Source organism: Mytilus californianus, unplaced genomic scaffold (assembly GCF_021869535.1).
Source record: "Mytilus californianus isolate M0D057914Y unplaced genomic scaffold, xbMytCali1.0.p SCAF_14, whole genome shotgun sequence".
In the NCBI taxonomy this organism is placed as follows: Eukaryota; Metazoa; Mollusca; class Bivalvia; order Mytilida; family Mytilidae; genus Mytilus; species Mytilus californianus.
The window spans coordinates 24729605-24752074 of record NW_026262626.1 but is presented as its reverse complement, the minus strand read 5'-3'; the positions used below and the strand labels follow the sequence as shown (position 1 = coordinate 24752074).

Below are 22470 nucleotides of genomic sequence, written 5' to 3'. Positions count from 1 at the left end.
TGAAAAGGGCTTAACTCATCCGATAAATACTAAGCACAAAAACAAGTAACAAAAACACAGAGTGGACGTGACAGGGTACTTATACATCCCCACAACAAAAAGACACTAAGTACAGATTTGAGATAACTCGCAGTTACTTGACAACTAGTTCAAAGCCAATAACAAATAATAAAAAAAATCATGCATCTAATACTAATTTTCCTTTCTGAATAATGTTAATGTCTTTAATATCACAAAAGACTTCATCTGAGTTAACACATTTAATATTTTGTAGATGCACAGAATTGGAATGGAACTCAATGGAAAATATTCGTTTTTACCCGCTTGGATACTATCCGTGACAAAAATTCAATCACGATTTGCTTCGGAAAACAAAATATGGATAATGTTGTGGAATTTTAGTGAAAACGATACTATATGTTATACATTGGAATTATATACGACTCGCAAATAAAAGCTGTTTATTAATAATGAGATATTTGGTGTTCATTGTATTACTACGATCCCCCATTATCAGTCGTTTTAGTAAGTTTTCATCTTCGTTCAATATCGCATTCAGTCGTCGATTATTTCCATGGGTGAACACTTTTTAAGAAAGTGCCCATGGAAATATTCAAAGCGCAAAATGTCCGGATGAATGAAGATGAACAAAAGAAAATAACTCTCCATTCCTGAAAAATAATGGAGAGTTTGAACAAAAGATTTACATCACAGGTGAATTTTAAGTTAAATGAGGAGATCTCAATTAATCAGTTAGTTCATTATACTTTAAATACAATTTACATTAATCTTCCCATTGAATGCTTAATCGACATAATTTGAATGCTTTGAGAATTTTTATTATAATGTTCAGTCATAATTTGTCTTGAATATCTATAAAGATCTAAAGCATTCAAAACTAAAACCAAACACAATGAATAAATAGCTGCATGCTTAATAAATAATTGTGTCGTAATTTTGAAAATTTTTATTGAGTATCTTCTTTTAGGTGCGCTCTCTTCGTACAGTGGAAAACTTGCACTTGGTATTTTATCAAAACTAGTTTAATATTTTTTGCATAATTGCCAGCTTTCGAGTTGTTTCGAAACAACTTTAAATCATAACGGTAATTTTTGCTATCCCTCGAAAAGGTGGTTTAAAATTATGTGGTATTTCAGTGTTCAGAAACAGATATGTCTCTGGTTTATACTGCAATGATATGATTTAAAGGTTGGGCTTTGTTTTGAATGCTTGAATTTCTGTATGCGTATTTAAATAATAATATATTGTATATAAAAGAATAAAATTACATTATATGCATTCATTCTCATATCATTTACTTGACTAAGTGTCCATATTCACACCTGATCTCCTTGATTTAAAACAGCCCAGTTTTTCCATAAGAGTTACGTTTTCTTGAGTCAAGAGCCATAAAAATTTAGAAGATTTATTTAAATTTTTAAAATTATAACAATTGTTAGAAATGTATTGAAAAAACTACCGCTTCGGTTAAACTAAAAACCTGAGGGCTGAAACCGATGTACCCGATTTCGGAAGTAAAAACTGAAGAATCAATTTGCTGCTCTTCTCATACATGGTTTACAAAATGAAAAATGAAATAAATAACTTATTGTATATTCATTAAGTTTAATCTAAATATTAAACAACTAAACAACTTATAATGTCACGGCTGAGACTACTATAGTCTCAGCCAGGTCACGGTGACCACTACTCTCAATCATTCCGTAATCCGCAACTCGTATTGCAATCCTCTTTTTATGTCATTCAGATTTTACAAAAATCCGCGTGTGTTTATCTTTTGAAAGAAAAAAGCAAGGTATGTCTATCAAAAGGATAGAAATGTAAAAAAAACCGAAATTTTTGGTAAATGTCTAAATTTCGACCCCATTTATTTCTTAAAGTAGCACATGAACAAATGATGAAGGTATATTTTTATTACATATTTGAGCTGACTAGGTGAAAAATAGGTTGTATGCAAATTTTCGTAAAAAAATCAACATGGGATCAAAACTGTATCGTATGCCCTTAAAAGTAAACTGAAAAATCTTTATAAAAAATCCTAACTTGACAATTTTTTACAGATCTCATCATAATGAACATGTGTACCGGTGAAATCTTTCAGGCTGATGTGACCACACCGTCATGATATTAAACTACCTTATAACAAAAACTCACATACCTGACACAGGATGCATAAACAGAGGATGACACAGACAAGAAAACATGCCCCCTTGTATTGTAGGTCGGGCATAAAAAAATACAAGTGATATTTACGAATACAAAAAAATAAAGAAGAATGACTGAATGTGTCTGAGGGGTTCATTCAACCTATGCCAACATTTTGAAATTTAGGTATAAAATTGTATGAAAAAATGTTGGCATAGGTTGAATAATTTGTTACAGATTAAGTGTTATTAAAACATAAATTGATTAAGGTCTAATCAATTTACAATCAGTTTAAACTTAGCGTTAAAGTGTACTCAATGCCATTTTTTGTCGAGCCTGCGACTTTTGTCGCAGAAAGCTCGACATAGGGATAGCGATCCGGCGGCGGCGGCGGCGTTAGCTAACTTCTTAAAAGCTTTATATTTTAGAAGATGGAAGACCTGGATGCTTCATACTTTGTATATGGATGCCTCATGTTACGAAGTTTCAGTCAGTCACATGTCCAATGTCCTTGACCTCATTTTCATGGTTCAGTGACTACTTGAAAAAAAAGTTCAGATTTTTTGTAATGTTAAATTCTCTCTTATTATAAGTAATAGGATAACTATATTTGGTATGTGCGTACCTTGCAAGGTCCTCATGCCCGTCAGACAGTTTTCACTTGACCTCGACCTCATTTCATGGATCAGTGAACAAGGTTAAGTTTTCGTGGTCAAGTCCATATCTCAGATACTATAAGCAATAGGTCTAGTATATTCGGTGTATGGAAGGACTGTAAGGTGTACATGTCCAACTGGCAGGTGTCATCTGACCTTGACCTCATTTTCATGGTTCAGTGGTTATAGTTAAGTTTTTGTGTTTTGGTCTGTTTTTCTTATACTGTATGCAATAGGTCTACTATATTTGGTGTATGGAATGATTGTAAGGTGTACATGTCTAGCTGGCAGGTGTCATCTGACCTTGACCTCATTTTCATGGTTCAGTGGTCAAAGTTAAGTTTTTGAGTTTTGGTCTTTTTTTCTAATACTGCATGCAATAGGTCAGCTATATTTGGTGTATGGAATGATTGTAAGGTGTACATGTCTAGCTGGCAGGTGTCATCTTACCTTGACCTCATTTTCATGGTTCAGTGGTCAAAGTTAAGTTTTTGAGTTTTGGTCTTTTTTTCTAATACTATATGCAATAGTTCAACTATATTTGGTGTATGGAAATATTTTATGATCTATATGTCAGTCACGCAGGTTTTATTTGACCTTGACCTCATTTTCAAGGTTCATTGCTCAGTGTTAAGTTTTTGTGTTTTCGTCTGTTTTTCTTAAACTATAAGCAATAGGTCAACTATATTTGTTGTATGGAAGAATTGTTAGCTGTACATGCCTGCCTAGCATGGTTCATCTGACCTTGACCTCATTTTCATGGTTCATTGGTCAATGTTTAGTTTACTTGGTTAATGTTAAGTTTATGTGACAGTTGTAATAAAGCTTTATATTTAGGACTATCAACATAATATCAATGATTAGTAAAGAAGGCGAGACATTTCAGCGTGTGCACTCTTGTTTACACATACTAGTGAAAATGTAGGTATCAAATAGAACACTTGATACTAGCAAAATTGTGTTAAATTAGATAACAAATTAATAATAAAAAAATAGACAAAAATTCTAAAATTGAACACCTATAAAATAAAATTGAGAATGGAAATGGGGAATATGTCAAAGAGACAACAACCCGACCAAAGAGTAGATATATATATATATAGAAAACTTGAGAAAAAATATACAAAAATACCATACTTTAACAAAAACTTTATTTTTTTAAATCAAATTAATTTTGCAATATGACATTTAAAATGAATGTTAAATAAAATGATTGTGTTTCTTCATTTGTTAGACGGCGGCATTCCAATGGGACAGTGCGCCCTTTATTTACTTTCTTTTACTTTAGAAAAAGTAATCTGCGTTTGTTTTTATTTATTAAACTGAGCTGTGATATTTGTGGTTACATTTTTTGTCGCCAATTTGTAATTTGAAATTCCATCATTCGCAAGTCAGTATGACAAATGCACAGTTAGATATTCAGTTGTCACCAATAGATTAGAGTCTAATCCATAATGGATACCAATAGGGTCTCTGTGGCACTAATTTATATGTAGAAGATATGATGATGCATCTGCACACTCAACTGGTGTCATGTTGTCATCCTAGAGTCTCCAGTTTAGGTCAGCTAGCCTGTTGTCATTTTCAATGTACTTTCTTTGACGATGTTTACCACCTGCTGAGTTCTGGATTATTCTAAACTCTGTAGCTGCTTGCTGTTTCTTCAGTAGTTTTACTAATATGATGGCTCCATCGACAAAAGCATGGAAGTTATGGAGTCTTACAACCTCAGTGTTGACAGGCTAGTAATGTAGTAATTCTGACTACTTAGACCACCCGGCCACCGATGCCCTATTGGTATCCATTGTGGATTAGACTCTTATCTAGTGGTGACAAACTGAATATCTAACTGTGTATTTGCCACACAGAGTATTTTTTCCTGAAGTAAAACTAGATAATCAAAGGGTGCACTGTCCCACTGGAAAGCCGCCGTGTAATAAAAAAAAGAAAAAAAATCATTTTATTTGATATTTATTTAAAATTTCATATTGCAAAATTAATTTGACTAAAAAAAAAATGTTAAAGTATGGTATTTTTGTATATTTTGTTGCTTGTTTGTAGCATGTTTCATATTTAATATAACAAAATAATGAACAAAAGTTATCATAAAAATTCACAAAAGAAATAGCTTGTTAACTTTAATTCTCAAGTATTATAAATATACAAGTGTTCAATTTTAGAATTTTTGTCTATTTGTTGTTATTAATTTTGTATTTAATTCAACACAATTTTGCTAGTTTCAAGTGTTCTATTTGAACATTTTTTCCTTTTTAGATTTTTTTTTTTTACTACAACACAATTTTGCAAATACTTTTTGTTTCTAATTTTTAAAAGAGTTAATATTCAAAGCTTAAATATACTGACTGTATTTTACCTGTTAGTAATTAACAAGTGTTATAACAACACCTATTGTATTTTGGATGTAGGCATAGGTTGAATATAAATTTATCAAAAGTTGGCATAGGTTGAAGACACCGTCTGAGGACATGAATGCTCCCCTCAAGCTTTGCAATTTGCCAAGTTAAAAAGAAGCATAACTCTAGAACGGTAAATGATGGACAGTCAAGGGTAACACTTAATCACCCCATTGCTTACGACGGGGGCATAAAATTCCCTAGAAAATTTAAGAATACTATATCAAGAATTTGTCATTCTCATTCGCCTTAGAAATCTAAGAACACTAATCAATATCTTGTAATTTTCAATTAACTTAGAAATGTAAGAACACTAAATAAGATCTTGTAATTCCGATTTTCCTTGGAACAAAAAACACATTTAGCTGGATCTTGCAGGTTATATTTCCCTTGGAAAAGATTTCCACTTAAGTAGTTCAATTTGGAAAAATATATGAAAACGTGAAAACTGCCTTTTAAAAGTAATTCTTCTCCAAAACAAATTATCCAAATTTTTGAGACTTTTGAAGAAGACATATATATATGAATTAAATATGAGGATTACCTCCCGTTTTCTTTGAAAGTTCTGAAGACAAGGAAAACATCCACTCAAAAATTTCTACACTGAAAAATAATGTTATTCCTGTTATAACTGCATTTAATTCTACATAACTAGGGTAATTTGGCCAAGGTTAAGAACATACCTCAGTGGTCTTGTTGTAGTCTTCTAACCTTGAATATCGGAAGTTGTGGGTAACAAGAGGCATTGATTTTAACAATTCCATTCTGACTAGAGTAGACATGAATGCATATTTTTATTTCCTGCATTGCAATTTGCAAACAGAAGTCCTACCATAATGTTTGTTCCTGCCAGATGGGTGAATTCAAGGTGACCAATTTCTTTACTCATATCTAACCTTATGGTTATATCTTTTTATTCATTAGTCAAACAATCACGAAAACACATTTTGATGATCAGAACTCATGTATTATCTACATGTATGAAATTATTTCTGGGATTTTATTACCATAAACTACTTAAGGAAGTTCACTACTCAGTTTCAAAATAACAAGCTTTTCATAACACTAGTATATATTGATAGGGGATTAATAAAGGAACCAAAAGAGCGAAAAAAAAATATAGGTCCGTGTGCTTGTTTTTGAGATATTAGCCATTGAAATTTTGGCGGGAAAATGTTCTCTCTTGATTTTTCATAGCTTTATCATTGACAAGTTTAAGTTCTCAAAAACTATTAAAAAATAACAAAGATTTTATAAGACTTTTACAGATGGCTTATAATTATACATGTACAAGATTTATAAAAAGAAAAATGGAGGTTAGTGGGCAAAATTTTTTAAGGCATTCAAATGGATAAAACCAGAGGATTCTGAAAATCTGACAAAAATTCCAAAACATGACAAGCGAACATCCTTAAACCTTTAACTAAAGTCTGAAGTCCATAGATACAGAGATTTGGTTTGACAGTTTGCCTGCACCTACAGAAATACAAACAATATAAACAAACAATATAACACATTCTATTTTTTAAGGCGATATTGTTTCTAGAGCCTGTTAATTATGATATGATCATTGTAAACTAATTGATCCTTTCAATAAACTTTTCCATAAAGGTTATCAATTAAACATTTTAAATATTGTCTTCATCGAACTAACACCGATTTTCTTATTACCGGTAATAAATTCAGACATGGCTTAATATGTATTGCTATACACATGATTCATGATCACTTATAGTCTTACATCCTGGCAATACTTATATAACAAGGTTGTGCATCTCAGACTGTTTACAACATCTTTACACTAAATCTGTTGGATTTGTACTGTCAGAATAAAAGTTTTGTCTTGGAAATATGATTTATCTTTTAGTTGTAATTGGCTTTGAGTTAGCATTCAGTTACTGCGAGTACTCTTAGATCAGACAGTACCTGGAGTCTGATGTCTTCTTATCAGTTTCATTTAAGCTTCTTGCCTAGCTGATGAGTCAAACCTTTTCAAACTATTTTTTAAATAGACATAAGAAGATGTGGTATGAGTGCCAATGAGACAACTCTCCATCCAAGTCAAAATTTATAAAAGCAAACCATTATAGGTCACAGTACGGTCTTCAACACGGAGCCTTGGCCCAAGTATGTTCTTATGTTGTGCTGTTACACCGGTACCACTGTTATTGGTAAGGGGAGTGTTGAGCTCTTCAAAAGCTCGCAAACATGTTTAACCCATCCACATTCTGTACATTGTCTGTCTTAAGACAGGAGCCTGTGAATTAGTGGTTATTGTTGGTTGCTGTCTGTCATAGATATTTTTTTTTATTGTTGAATTATAAAACTGGCCTTTAGATTCCTTGTTTGAATTGCATTAAATTTTGTCAAATGGGATTTTTTTTTCAGTCATACTTTATGTTAGGGAATTCACACATTGTTTAAGGTGGTACCCAACACCTTGACTAATATTAATTTGGCTCGTTTAATTTTCATAAAATTTTGACAAAATGTTTACTTTGACCCTTTGACAAAAATATAAAAATTTCAAAAAATTTGAACCAACCACTTTATCAGAAAAATTTCATTGGTTATATAGCAGTTTGACAAACACTAATTTTGGTCATTGAGAAGCTTAATATTTCCTTAACAATACAACGGAATTAAAACGTTAAGCTGATTTTTACAGAGTTATCTCCCTGTAGTGTTAGGTACCACCTTAATGGCTGTATGTTGACCAAAAAATAGCTTAAATCTACATCGTTTGGTCCCTGATGGAAAATTGTCACATGTCCATATTCTTTCTAAACCAAAATTTTAACCACACATGGGACAGAAAGAGTGAACCAGAAAATACACAGACCTGAAAATGCCCTTTTACAGTGAGTTTTACCCTCATAGAAAAATTGTATATAACATTGAAAAGAAAAGATTTACTACAATAGTTTAGTCTGGATAGGTAGTTAACAGGAAATCAAATTAGCAGATTCACAATTTTTGTCATTGAAAACTGATATACAAATCTGAATTAAAACAATCTAATGCACATGCACCTGTCAATGCTACTTAATCCAGGAATGTATGCATCCATCATCTCCGTAAACTGGTCCACATCAATATTCTCCTCAGCATTCTGGTCATCTCCTAAATCTTCCAAGATACTGATGACATAACTGAATACTATCTCATCAACAGCACTAAATGTAAAACAAAATAACCATGTAGTGCAAACGTGGTGCAAAGGCAAACAGGAGGCTCAAGAGCCTGAATCGCTCACCTGTAATTTTTTGCTTAAATCTTTCATCAAAGATTATCTTTGCTTTTTAATACATATTAATGAGTGGCTTAAAAATTCCACTGAAATGTTCTTTGTATCTGTCATATTTTCTTCAAAAGCAAAGAAATACATTTTACCCCTATTTCCATTTAAGCCATAGTGGCTATGTTTCTTGACGTACAAGAAAATAGAATACAAAATGTATACTAGATACTCTGAAACTCATTCAGCCCAAGTTTGGCTGAAACTGATTCAGCAGTTTCAAAGGAGAGGATTTTTTAAAGTAAGCAAACTATATGAACAAATTGTGAAAAATTGTTTTTAAAGGGTGATAACTCCTTAAGGACACATTTGACAATTTTGGTAATATTAACTTATTTGTAGATCTTACTTTGCTGAACATTTTTGCTGTTCACAGTTTATCTTTATCATTAATAATATTCAAGATAATAACCAAAAACTTCAAAATTCCTTAAAATTACCAATTTAGTGGCAGCAACCAAACAATGGACTGTTAGATTCATCTGAAAATTTCATGGCTGATAGAACTTGGCCTAATGAACATTTTAACCTCTCATCAGATTTGCTCTAATTGCTTAAGTGTTTGAGCTAGTGCCATTTTTTTTATTTTAGTTTTTGGTCTAAAAGAATTTTTTTTAAAGCACTATGAAATAATTGTGTTCTCATGCCTTAATGTGCTATTAATTATCTCCCCTGATTAATACCTGTCAATGCTACTTAATCTAGGAATGTATGCATCCATCATCTCCGTAAACTGGTCCACATCAATATTCTCCTCAGCATTCTGGTCATCTCCTAAGTCCTCCAAGATACTGATGACATAACTCAATACTATCTCATCAACAGCACTAAATGTAAAACAAAATAACCATGTGGTGCAAAGGCAAACAAGAGGCTCTCAAGAGCCTGAATCGTTCACCTGTAATTTTTTGCTTAAATCTTTTATCAAAGATTATTTTTGCTTTTTAATTTATTTTACAAGTGTGGACACAGATCAGTGTGGATAGTATGTATGAATGTTTGACAGTGTTTCATGTTGACATAGAGTTCTATATATATTAAACTGTGTTGCACAATGACAGCTTTACTGAGCCAAACACTTAACATTAGCAGTATTGTTTATTTAATACTTTGTTTTAATGTTCAAGACTGTCATGGAGACACTTATTGCATTGATTACCAAATGATTATGATAAAATATGTTCTACACCTTTGATTTTGGATACATTTGTAGCTAGGAGAGGAACACAAAGTTCATTTCTTCATGATGTGATTTTTTATATGGGAGATGGTATTGGAGAACATGCATGCATGTACTATGTGTATGGTTATATTTATGTTTCTTTTTGGTGGATCTTCCCAGTACCATCAGTAAAATATTTCGTTTAAATGTCAAAATTGTTTCTCAGATTAGAAGATATTTAATTGTCCGAATATGTTCTATTTATCTAAAAAGTTATAGAATTTAAAATGAAAAAGGTATTGCAAAAATATTCTTGTTCTAAGATATTTTTGTTATATGAATATAAATATTAGTGAAGCCAGTACAGTATTAAGCTAGTTTTGTTGTGGTATGAAAGTGCTGTTATTAACATTTACTGTTAATTCACACAATTTGACAAATTGACAAATGAATGATAGATGTTGAACAATGAAATATAATTTTAGAAATCAATTAAGGCAGATAGGTTCTTTTTTTTACAATACTGAATGACATTTACATCTACTCAGGACTGTGTTATCAGTAGGCAGTGCAGGTGCAGAAGCTTAAAAAAGTGTAACAAAATCACCTAGCATCATATTCACTTCATGTTCATGATATTGCTAGTAGCACGAGCAGTATTGTTTGGTAATTTGTGTGTTTTTCTAATTTAGCTTCTGGACACAACATCTTTGGTTCAAACGTAAATAAAATGCTTTACTATGTTTCTCCCCATTACTACTTACATGGAATGGATACTTCTACAATTCCTTGTACAGATTAGAGTTGTTTGTCCAATCTTTATTTCACAAAGAATGAATTGCATAACAATGAACTGAGCTCAAAGCAAAGCACTTAAATAATAAACTTAGACAAAGAGCTCAATCCAGTGATATACTTTGTACTACAGGTCCTTCATGAATATCCACTTCTCACAAAAATGCCATACGACATGGATGGATCTGAAGTCCTGAAAAAAAAAAATTAAATTTCATATCATATTTTCAGTATACATGTACGGTATGATTGGGAAACACCGGTTAAAACTTTCACAAAGTTGTGGTAAAATGATTCGGTACCTAAATTGCTTCATGCACAAATTGATATAGGCTGAGTACCACCCTCTGTTTAATATAAGATCATACCTCCACCTAATCATAGTAAACTGAAAAACAAACATTCAAAACTATAAAATGTTATTAGACTGTCACTTATCACTTATCAGTGTCTATAGCTACATGTATTTACCATCAAAACTGAATCAATAATATAAGACTCAGATTGATGTCACTCTCTAATGTCCAAATGAAATAAGATTCCTAATCTACCACCAATTAAATACCCCTCTAATCATGCTAATGGACAGCTATTTGATGTTTTCAAATCAATGCCCCAAAATATTGGCTTCTCTAATTGACATCCCTTTTACAGACTAGCCGCAATGAAATCACAGTTTTCTTAAATGGTAGGTGGAACCTAAAACTCAAAAAATTTTAAATGTTATATTTTAAATCTTGCAAATACATGTAATTACATATTTTTATTAGTACAATTCTTTTCAATAATTCGCTCTTTTTAGCTCACCTGGCCCAAAGGACCCCTTTATAGTCAATTTTTAACAATTTTTACAAAATATTTTCCTCTGTAACTACTGGGCCAAGTTCATTATAGATAGAGATAATTTCAAGCAGCAAGAATGTTCAGTAGAGTAAGATCTACAAACACATCACCATCATCAAAACACAATTTTGTCATGAATCCATCTGCGTCCTTTGTTTAATATGCTCATAGACCAAGGTGAGCGACACAGGCTCTTTAGAGCCTCTAGTTTTTTAATTTTGTCTATTGTTCCACTGTATTTTAACCTCTAGATGTCTTTCAATTACATTCAGTTTGGATTTGGGTTGATGTCGGATTGTTGTACATGTAAAATTGACGTGGGATTTATTCATATTAATAAAATATTCGCCAAAGCTCTCAATTATAGGCAACCACAAGCTTAAGGCCTTCAAAAATGAGAAAACCCTATACTGTATAGTCGGCTTTAACAGAGCCCAACATGTTTATATTGTGATACAGTTTATATTGATAAGATTTATACAAAAACCTTTCAAGACATCATAATTATTTGCATTTGTTCTGTCGATTGGTAGTGGTATAAGGCAATAATGAGATCAAATATACATAATATGTATATAGTTCGGCTCAACAGTTTTATGGTAAATCAGTTGTAGTAGGTTGTTTGAAGTTATCAGCATATGTAACTTTGTACATCTTTTTCAGGTCTGCAATCAATATAAAAATCAGAATATTTGGTATGATTACCAATGAGATAACTATCCACTGAAATTCAAATGACAAAGCAAATACAGCGTTCAAAAGAGGAAAACCCTTGTTGGCTGTCAAATGCAACAGTCCCTACTGGAAAAGTATACAAAAATTCAAATGAGAAAAGTAATGGCCGGATTTATAATTAATTTAAACAACAGATTGGGATCCCCCCCCCCCCCCCAAATGAGGAATATCCCTTTTTTTGCTGTTCTAAAAAAGGGAAAAAAGAAAATGTAGCCTTTTTAACTAATAAAAGGTGTAGAGGTCGGGGGATTCATTATATTCGAAACAACTTTTCTAAAGGATGGATCAACTTATTTTCAATATTGACAATAAATAATTCAGATTGAAGTCTGGGAACAGTATATCTGTATTATATAGATTCCAAACCCGACATCAAATGTTGATAATTTCCTATGATAGGATAGGATATCAAATTAAAAGACAGTCAGTAAATTACAATGCAGAGACAAATTAATTGTCACAAAGGTGATACAATCAAATGGGTCTTTCCTGCATACATCATGTACATGTCATGTGTAAAATGGGATATACCATTTTTAGGGCTGTACTGTCCTTCATATTTAGGCCAATTGCACACAGCAAAATATAAAGAACATGTTTACTTTATATAATGTTTCTTTATTAAAGGAAGTTTATCAGTAAATCAAACTTAGTAACATACCTTAATTGTACATGTACATGTATGTTACTTAATAACTTGACTCTGTATGTAAACAACCCCTACAATATATGGTCAGATCATGTTTACTTAAGTCATATGTTTTCGTACTACATGTACTATGCATGCTTTTTCAATGGAAATCGTGACGTCATAATGCATTCTTAATAGAACAAAAACTCACGAGACGAGGATAATGTATACAAAATCCTCTATAGCGATTTTTATAAAGCCTTTATAGGTGTAAGACGTAGAATTCACGAAATTTATACAGATTTCGTTGATTTTATCAGTTGAATGGACAGAAATGAGATTAAATATACATACATGTACACAAAGGTCTATTAAACAGTTGAAGTGTAAACAGTAATTCAGTTTTATTTGTTGGTTGATACAGACATACAATACATTATTGTATTAACCTCGTGTTACAAATTTACAGTTTATGAATGTAATAATATTTCTATATAACTTATAGATAATACTGAAGAATTTTCTGGTATCTTTATAAATTTCGCATTTGATCTTTTTATTATTGAAAACAGCATAAAAAATCATCCCTTTATCCTTGGTTGCTATAATAAGACGCTTTACCTGTACAGTTGTTGCTAGGGTGCTCTTTGAGGTCTGCTTTCGTAGTATGAATACTGGGTAGCTATACAGTTTAAGTTGTTACTGATCTTGCAAGGGCTGCAAAGCCAGTCAAGGTCGTTAAAAACTTCCATCGTCATTAAAGTTGTCATTTGTACTGAAGAAGTTGAAGGAAGAAGATCAGGAAAGCAGGAGAGTGAAGAGTTAAAAGCAGGATAAGTTAGTTTCATACCACTTCAAATAATTTCCATACATTTGTTTTAATAGGTTCTATACATTAAGGTTTCAGCCCAGTTTCATACATTTAGGTTTCTGCCTATTTCAAAACATTTGGTTTGAACGAATATCAGACTGAAAGGGTTTTGAACAGTTTTGATATACCAGGATCGGGTTTAGTTAATAGGTGTTGAAATTCACTTTAAATAGTATTTAATTGACTTTAGAAATTTTGCATTGCTCTTCAAATCCCAGGAAACTGGTACACATCATAAACTCGAGGATAAAGATATTAAAACGCCCTGTTCGGTTTCACGTTACACTCATCTCGTGGGTTTATGTATTATTAAGAATGGAGTGATGTGATATTTTCCACTGAAAAAGCATGCCGCTGCATAGCATAGCATGTAGTACGAATTCATGTGTCAGACAAGAGACAGATTAAGGCCTTTCCCCTCCCCCTTTTCCCGTTCATAAATGTAACATATACATATATCCTATATAAAAAGAGGGCGAACGGACTATCAGGGCGAACAAACCTAGGGCGAGCATGTAATCATGGAGAACGGACCTAGGGTGAGCATGTTGCGAACAGACCCGATTCCCCCCTTTTTTTCTGGGACAATTTTTGTGTAATATGCTTTACATCTTCTTCAGTTCTGACTAGACTAGCAGGGTCGGATTCAGCTATTTTTAAAAAGAGGAACTTTACCCAGGATAAAGGGTCATGCAGTTCCAACTAAATATCCCCATTCAAATGCATTGTCATTGATCGTCACGTCAATAAAAAAGGGGGCTTTCAACCTCCGGAATCCCCTGCCCCCCTGGATCCGCCACTGACTAGAGTCTTAATGTGTACAAACCTGACGTCAAATTATGTACTATAGAAGAAACAAAAAATATCACATTACATCCAATTGATGATTAATCCCCAAATTCAATTATATTACGATGTCAATGGAAGAAGTTCCCACGTAAATGTCATGTGTTAAACGGGATACACTAAAAAAGAATTTTAGGTGTATGTTAGCATCCGCATTCCAATCAATTTACACAGTTCAATTAAATATATATGTTAACTATATCTATATTGGACTTGAATTTAGATACTTTATCAGAGAAATGATTTGTTTCTCGCAGACAACACTAAATAATATACATTAACTCGACATTGAATCTGAACACACCTAAAACAAAATGGTATATGCAATCGACCAAACAGATTTTCCTAATATTGATAAAGGTGAAATACGTAGAATAAGAATTGTGCACACTGAAATAAGATCAGAGATAAAGCCCTATGTAAAGTGAAAACCAAATAAAAAACATATATAAAATCATTGTTTTTTAAATTTTCTTGCATAATAACCTTGAAGTTGAAACTAAAAACTATTAAGTGTATCCTGTCAACCCCTGAAAAAAATAATACTATCTCCTTGACTACTTCCGCGCGCCACGGACTTGGAAAATGATATATTGTGATAGTGTTTGTTAAATAAGTGGCTTAAAAATTCCATTGAAATGTTCTTTGTATCTGTCATATTTTCTTCAAAAGCAAAGAAATACATTTTACCCCTATGTTCCATTTAAGCCATAGTGGCTATGTTTCTTGACGTACAAGAAAATAAAATACAAAATTTATACTAGATACTCTGAAACTCATTCAGCCCAAGTTTGGCTGAAACTGATTCAGCAGTTTCAAAGGAGAAGATTTTTTAAAGTAAGCAAACTAGATGAACAAATTGTGAAAAATTGTTTTTAAAGGGCGATAACTCCTTAAGGACACATTTGACAATTTTGGTAATATTAACTTATTTGTAGATCTTACTTTGCTGAACATTTTTGATGTTCACAGGTTATCTTTATCATTTATAATATTCAAGATAATAACCAAAAACTGCAAAATTCCTTAAAATTACCAATTTAGTGGCAGCAACCAAACAATGGACTGTTAGATTCATCTGAAAATTTCATGGCTGGTAGAACTTGGCCTAATGAACATTTTAACCTCTCATCAGATTTGCTCTAATTGCTTGAGTGTTTGAGCTAGTTCCATTTTTTTTATTTTAGTTTTTGGTCTAAAAGAATTTTTTTTAATGCACTATGAAATAATTGTGTTCTCTTGCCTTAATGTGCTATTAATTATCTCCCCTGATTAATACCTGTCAATGCTACTTAATCCAGGAATGTATGCATCCATCATCTCCGTAAACTGGTCCACATCAATATTCTCCTCAGCATTCTGGTCATCTCCTAAATCTTCCAAGATACTGATGACATAACTCAACATTATCTCATCAAATGGCACTGAAAAAAAAAACCCAAAAATTAAAGTCATCTCATAAGTCAAAGAGGCAAAAATACTTCCAGAGTTTACTAGACCATTTAAGGGTAATACATACTATAAAGAGTTAACTGACATTTTCAACCATGCGTATGTACTTGTTCATGTAGATCCTGTCCTGCTGATCATTTTTGTTATGAAATTTTCTACCTATCTATTATAGTATTCAAAATGATAAGCAAAATGCAGAGACAGCAAACCAGATTTTCCTGCAGAGGTCGAACCCTGTCAGATTTGTTTTATTGTCCCATACAAGAATATATATGGTTTAGGGGTGGGGATCTCAACCGTTTACAAGTTTTCAAAAAGAAGGGGTTGGGATTTACCCCCGTGTACTTCATCTATATTTCATTTGATTTGATATATTGTCCCATACAAGAATATATATGGTTTCTGGGTGGGAATCTTGACCGTTTACAAGCTATCAAAAAGAAGGGGGTGGGGGTTACCCCAATGGACTTCCCCTATATTACATTTGATTTGTTTTATTGTCCCATACAAGAATATATATGGTTTAGGGTTGAGGGATCTTAACCGTTTACAAGTTCTTAAACAGGAAAAAGGTGGGGGTGACCCCAGGGGACTCGACTTTTATTTCATTTGACTTGTTTTATTGTAATATACAAGAAGAAAAATGGTTTAAGGGTGGGGATCTTGACTGTTTACAAATTTAAAAAAAGGGGGGTTGGGGTTACCCCAGGGGACATCCCCTAAATTTCATTTTATTTGTTTAATTGTCCCAAAAAAGATTTTATATGGTTAAGGGGTGGGGACCTCAAATGTTTACAAGTTTTCAAAAAGAAGGGGGTGAGGTTTACCCTCGTGGACTTCCCCTAAATTTTATTTGATTTGTTTTATTGTCAAATTCCATGAATAAATATGGTTTAGGGGTGGGGATCTCAACTGTTTACAATTTCTCAAACAGAAAGGGGTGGGGGGTTACCACAATGGACTTCCCCTATATTTCATTTGATTTCATTTATTGTCTCATACAAAAATATATATGGTTTAGTGGTGGGGATCTCGACTGTTTTCAAGTTCTCAAACAGACACGCTGGGGGTGACCCCAGGGGACTCACCTTTTATTTCATTTGATTTGTAACATACAAGAATATATATGGTTTCAGGGTGGGGAGCTTGCACATTTACAAGTTTTCAAAAAAAAGGAGGGTAGCTGTGAATCTGAGGACTACCCCAATATTTCATTTGATTTGTTTTATTGTTCCATACAAGAATATATATGGTTTAGGAGTAGGGATCTCAACCGTTTACAAGATAAAAGCACATTATCAAATTGAAGGGGGGTAGGGGTAAGAATATATATGATTAACGGACACTTAATTATCTACAAAATGTCTAATAATGAACAGTAAATTCCAAACCTCATTTATATAGTAATACAGTAAGTTTCAAACTGTATATATACAGTCCTACAGATCTTATCAGAAAACAGAAAATTTTCAAATAAATCTGTCACTTCAATGATTATCATATGCTAGAATATTTCCAAGATCTAATTAATAATGAAAATAAATCATTATCATATGCTGAAATATTTATAATATCTAATTGAACAGAAGTTTTCTGAACTATGGTTGTTTAACATAGTACTCTAACATAATTAATAATGTAATAATCTTCAAAATGTCTAATGATATAGCTTATAATCATTACCACTTAGGAAATAGATAATTTTCAAATAAATCTGTCACTCCAATTTTTATTCTGAGATAAGACAAATCATAACATGATAACAACAGTAAAATATTTAAAAATTCTACTTTTGGATATTAAAAATGGTGATAACTCACAAAGGAGATATACTAAAATCTTGAAAATTAATAGAGACCTTCATTAAGTATATCACCATTTTAATAACCGATATTTCCTTCGAAAATCCGGTTAAAAAGCATTTAATGGCAATAACTACTATAAAGAGTTGATTTACTATTTGTGCCTTGATCGCGTGAGAACACACACAACACAGTTATTTCTTAGTGCATTTCTTCAAGACACTATATGCATAATGCAAATTAAAAAATTGCACATGCCCTTTATCAATAAGATTTCAAGTGTTACACTGTTCCTACCAGGATTTTTGGAGAGTATCAGCTATAATAATCGATCAGGGTAATCAAAGCAGCAAATAAGATATATGTGTTGAACATAATAAACTTGCATCTCGTTGCAACACATTTCCTCTATCATCATGATCATCATTATGGTTAGTTCCTATTGAGTTCCTTCTTTTTTGTTCCTTCTTTTTTATATTACCTTTTATCTATTGAGGTTTACTTTTCTTTTGCTCTGTGTAGTGTACTACCTAAGGCACAAATTATATCAAATTATAGAAAACTTCATCAGCTCTAACCTCAAATATTGACAATTTTATAATTTTTTATATTTTAGAAGAGAGTGTTGAATTCCATTTGACAGCTTCAGACATTCTAGTTTTTCACCTTTTTCAACTGGACCAAATCAATGCTGTTCCTTAAAATTCATAAGCCATATTTTTTAGTGTCACTTCATCACCCTTCTTGCTACATAAAACATGAAGAAATAAATAGGAAAGGTATATGAAAAAAAGTTGCAAGTAACACAATGTTACACTAGGGACAACAAAACATCAAAGGACAATAACTGTGTTCCTTGGCCATGAATTATTTATAGATCTTGTCTGCTATTCAAAGTTTTTCTCTATCACGGTTTTCATGATACATGTAGTAGGCAATAATAATTTTTTTTTTTAAATTTGTCCTTTAAGGGCAATAAATCCTGTAAGCATGCATATGGTAATAAGTCTTCTGTCAGGTTTGGTGTAAACATGGACAGTAGTTAAATCTCTACATTGACTGAACATAATTGCCTTTTCTCAAGAGAAGTTTTCAAGATACATGTAATAGACAAAACTTGCATTTTACCCCAAAGTTCCACAATTAGCCATGCTGGTTGGCAGGTGGCCTCACTGGACACATTTTTTAATACTATATACATGATATACACCAATGATAAATGTGACCAAGTTTGGTTCAAATTGGCGTAGCAATTTCAGAGGAGAATATTTTTGCAAAAGTTAAAGATTGATGCCTAGTGATGAGCTAAAAATTGTTTACCCAGTCACATGTTTTTTTTTCTCTGGCTAGATATGGAAAATATAAATGTAAAATTTAGTTGATAGTCATCAAACATAGATACTTTGAATGAATATTTATCCAGTCAAGATATGATTAATTAAAGTACTTACTCTATGCTATCATGTAAATCATGCTTTTTTAGGAACTTTGACAGGCAATCTTTAACCAATGTTTCCCTTTCTGCAGCCATCAAGTTATAGATCTTTTTGGTAAAACTGTATAGAAAGTTAATTTACTGATTAATGCCATCTTTACTTCTCCTGGGCTTTAAGTAGAAGGTAGCCATTAAATGTTTACCTGCTTGCATGCTCTAGCCGCTGCTTATATCAGAAGATTTTAGCATGCAATACATGTATATATATGTACATATATTTAAGCATTTTAGTCATAGATGCATATTTTTTCATTAGTTGTTATTGGCTTTGAATTAGCTGTCAGTAACAGCGAGTACTCTCAGATCTGTACTTTTTTTTGTTGTGGGGATGTAAAAGTACATTATTGTACCCTGCCACATCCACTCTGTTTTTGTTAGATGTATTTCTGCTTTGTATCCATCAGATGAGTTAAGCCATTTTCAACTGATTTTTACAGTTTGTTCTTATGTTTTACTTTTACACCACTATCCCAGGTTAGGAGAGGGTTGGTGCCTTCATGGCCTTCAAACTAGTTTAACCCTGCCATATTTTGTATTTGCCTGTCCCAAGTCAGAAGCCTGTAATTCAGTAGTTGTTGTTTGTTGCTGTATATCATATTTGTTTTTTTTTGTTCATTCTTCTGACATAAATCAGGCTGATAGTTTTCACGTTTGAATTGTTTTACATTTGTCATTTCGGGTCCTTTTATAGCTGACTATGTGGTATGGGTTTTACTCATTGTTAAAGGCCGTACGGTGACCTATAGTTGTTAATTTCTGTGTCATTTGGTCTCTTGTCGAGCATGTGGAGAGTTGTTTCATTGGTAATCATACCACATCTTCTTATTTTTATATATGTAAATAAGTACTCTGCTACGGCAACCCTTACATGTAGTAATTCAGTATCTAAAGAGATATAAACATGTACATTGGTGTCTGCTTTACTATAAATCAAGATGCTTGTTTGAATGCTTTCACCAAAAAAACTATTAAAAATTACATTTATACCATAAAATGACAGAGGAACCCATTTGTTGTCTGTTGTCTGCAAATAATGAGCAGAAAAAGGTGAGTCCATGTTTTGGTTTAGAAAACCCCCAAAATCACTGATACATGTACATATTAAATAGGTGCACAACTTCTTGTAGAGGAACATCTGAGTTCGGTTGAATTCTGTCTAGCTGTTTTCAAGAGTTGTGGACGCTAATGATGAATTAGAAAATTTCATGAAAATTGTACTTTCAGAACTTTTTTTTATAATTATGACTTACAATGTACATGACAGTTTTTTTGTTGGTTAGCTGATTTCTGACGATAAAGATTGTAAGTGGAGGCATTTGTATGAAAGTGATCGACACGATTTAACACTTTGAAACAAAAGTTAACTTCCCATAGGCGGATCCAGGGGGGGGGGGGCCCCCCCCCCCCCCTTTTGTAGGAAAAATTGGTTGATAATATATAGGGAATCACCGAAGCATGACTGGAGCGCCCCAGCCCCCCCTTATGAAAAGTTCTGAATCCGCCCCTCAGCTTCCTTATCAGAGTACATGTATTACATTAATGATGAATATGTAAAAAATTTACAAAATCCTTAACTTCTCATTTGAATATATTCATTATTAGAGGACATGATTTTCCATTGGCCTATATACATTTAGGTAGGCCTGTCAAGAATTGATTCAGACAGCAAAGGTAGGCGTGTTTATGCACGTCAACCTCTGAAAATGAAAATGTAGGTCTTTTTCATGACCTGCATTGGGGAAGAAAAAGTCAGGTCATTACGAGTACAAACTTTTTCAGTTGATTTTTGGTATTAAGAGGATTTTTTTTAAGAAATAATTCTTTCATGCCAATGCTTTATGCTTATTTTAACATTGGTAGGCATTACATGTATATTTGTCAATATCTTTATACCGAGCGTTAGCGAGGTGTAAAATATTGAGCAATATAATGCCTTACCCATGTTAAAATTAGCATAAAGCATAAAATTATGGCATGATAGAATTATTTCGATTCTGATACATTGTAGGAATCCATTTTGATTTGATGAACCCAAAACATTATCATGATTATAGAAAATCAACAGTTGAACGATCAAAAAATTAATATATAGACGTAAACTTACTTTTAGAATGATTTTATTTAATTTCCTAGCGAGCAACACAGACAAAACTATGCATATCGACCTCCGGCGATGTTCAAAATACAACTGACGTTGCAATTTTAATTGTGACGTCAATCATTCACGTGCAGCCCATGTTTTATTGTAATTAGAACATGGCTTTGTTTCCAAAGCTAAAGAAGGACGTCATATTAGAATATATTTTAGAACATATATATACGTTTGCTATAAATATTCACAATTATGAATTATGAAGTTTTTGTTGAAATTATTTAAAATTTTAACTTATGTTTTCATTTTTAAACATCATCATGATCATCATGATCATTGTACAATGTAATTTCCAAGGGGCATAACTCTTTAAAAAATATTTTAAACTTGTTCATGTTGTCAGAATCATTGCCTATAATGCTATATAAACTTTTGATATACATTTGATAAAAATCTGGCAAAAATTGTACACCTGAGAGCGCTGACAATGTAATTTACATATAACTAATATTTCAAATAAAGGGAGCATAAAACTTTTAAAAATAATTGATTGGCACTGACTTTTGTACTTGTCCGAGACATTGGAAGAGGTTCCAAAACTGTTGCACAGTAGTCAAAGTTGGATCTGACAATTCACATGCGTTATAGAAATCATAACATTTTTTGCTTTTATGATTACCTTATCGATGTGTGGTTTCCAGGACAGGTCATGCTATTTTTGACAATAAGCGGACTATAAGAGTTACGTTTCCGCAGCTATTATTGTTGCCCAAAAAATATTGATAAATTTATAAAATTGGGGCGAAATGAATTAGGGCGAAACCACCCATATTCAAACTGATGTAGGACACACATATTGTTTTCTTTCTTTCAATATTCTATCGTCTATCGATTAGTTTATATGTCGCAGCTATTATAACTTAGATACATCGTACCGAAAAACTTATAAAATTGTTCTGATGCTTCTCACGGTCTTTTGTTCGCAACCTCAAATTTTACCTTTTTTTGACTGTTTACATTTTTGAATACTTCCGCTTCGGTTAAACTAAAAATCTGAGGGCTGAAACCGATGTACCCGATTTCGGAAGTCAAAACTGAAGAATCAATTTGCTGCTCTTCTCATACATGGTTTACAAAATGAAAAATGAAATAAATAATTTATTGTATATTCATTAAGTTTAATACACCTTATCGCTATTTGTCCGCCATTAC

General features: G+C 32.4%; 1 long non-coding RNA gene across 1 annotated transcript; it reads right to left on the bottom strand.

The window, feature by feature from the left end:
- Positions 1-10519: 10519 nt before the first annotated feature.
- Positions 10520-22282, bottom strand: LOC127724621 (uncharacterized). Its single transcript, XR_007992610.1, has 4 exons — positions 22258-22282; positions 19123-19227; positions 15697-15841; positions 10520-10684 (listed from the first exon to the last, which is right to left on the bottom strand). It is a non-coding gene; the product is annotated as an uncharacterized LOC127724621 (long non-coding RNA).
- Between the last annotated feature and the right edge of the window lie 188 nt (positions 22283-22470).